At 33.3% G+C, this 1,758-nt stretch overlaps 1 non-coding gene across 1 annotated transcript; it reads right to left on the minus strand.

The window, feature by feature from the left end:
• Nucleotides 1-434: 434 nt before the first annotated feature.
• Trnaa-agc (transfer RNA alanine (anticodon AGC)) lies at nt 435-506 on the minus strand. Its single transcript has one exon. It is a non-coding gene; the product is annotated as a tRNA-Ala (tRNA).
• Between the last annotated feature and the right edge of the window lie 1,252 nt (nt 507-1,758).

Here is a 1,758-nt window from a genome sequence, read left to right on the forward strand (position 1 = left end):
CTTATTTATATGTGGTGCTGAGAATCAAACCCAGTGCCTCACACATGCTAGACTGCTGTCTTTTTCTACTCTAACATCGATCAGGTGGTATCAGAATAGCTGCAGGCACTTTGGGGTGCTGGATTAGGCAAGTGGAATTGGAGACACACTATTTTGGGTTTAGTGGTATTTATTTATGTGATTCCTAGTCACTTGTATGGGTAAAGATTTCAATGCATTCTGTTGTAGGAATGGTTTTCATCAAAATTCCATGCACTCACTATGGAAACTCACCTGGTATTATTCCACAGAGTGACCCATCTACATCTTATATCACAATTGAATATTTCACAGACTCTAGTAGAAGAGAAAGTTTGAAATGAATGAATCCAAAAGCTAGTCTGTGAAAAATTCTTTCCAATCAATTCTAACAGAGGATTATTTAATTTATTTATTGATTTCGTGCTGGGAATCGAACCCAGGGTCTTGTGCATGCTAGGCACACACTCTACCACTGAGCTACACCCCTAGCCCCAGGAGATTTAATTTTTATGGACACCTAATCAAAACAGAGTTTTCCCCAATTGGGAATACATATGAAGATGCAGCAGTTCACTATTGTGTTTCTGTAGCATAAAATAAAATGTATTTTTTATGGATTTGCACTTAAAGGTGACAGAATTATTCTGACACCTAGAAGTAAACTAACTAACGAAAAAAAAAAAAGATCATTCCCAAAGTGGGAAATTATTGAGAGATAAGTTGCTAACATAAATAACAAATAGAGTCTTAGATTAATTACCCAATCAACGAAGAAGAGTGCATTCTAAGAACATATTTGAAAAATACTGAAATTGCTTTATAATACGGCAACAATATTCATAGTGACAAAGATAATATAGAGGCTGTGGTGGTAACTTGGTGGTACATTGTATGCTTGCCATGTTTGAGGTCCTGGGTTCCATCTCCAATGCCACCACAGGAAAAAGAAAGAAAGAAAACATAATTCACAATGTACCCCTTTGACAAAAATCAGTTAGTAGTTAGTGCCATCATTCAAAGCGTATTTAAGATTAGACACTGAACAACAACAATGACAAATTGGAAATGTTCTGAAATCTTATAATTCATATATGACAAAAATTTGGTAGATGTTTCTCCAAACTGACTGTCATCCTAAACATTTGTGTGTGTGTAATGATACCAATGATGAGCTACGAAGCTCACAGATGGTTTTCTTAATTATGAATAAAAATCCAAATTCTATCAGTCATGCTATAGGAAAGATTGATTCATTTTTGTACTTTCTTGACAAGATATATTATGAAAATCTTTGTTATATGATGAGGTAATCTGCCATTATAGACTCAAAAGTGAAGGGAAAATTATGCAGGGCTGTCAGGAATGTAATAAAAGTATTAAGTAATAAAAGTATTAAGTAATAAAAGTATTACAGAATTTTTTGTTTTGGTTTGGATTTTGTGATGCTTGTGGTATTTAAATATTTTTAAATGTATAATTTACAGTAATTTCTTTCCACACTCAAAATACTCAGAACTTAATTTTGTATAAGTGATTTTGTCTTTTTATTTGAAAAAAGCCTCCAAAAATATGAGTTTCAGATGCCAAAAGTAATCATTTATTAAGAGGAAAAGATCTGGGATCTATCTCTGCTTTCTCATTCTAGCTCTGGATTGATCAAACCATCGCTCAGATTTTGAAACACACATCACACGCACTAAAATACAAATAAAATTTCTAAAATGGATGAAATGAGCT

Source organism: Marmota flaviventris, chromosome 10 (genome assembly GCF_047511675.1).
Source record: "Marmota flaviventris isolate mMarFla1 chromosome 10, mMarFla1.hap1, whole genome shotgun sequence".
Taxonomy (NCBI): Eukaryota; Metazoa; Chordata; class Mammalia; order Rodentia; family Sciuridae; genus Marmota; species Marmota flaviventris.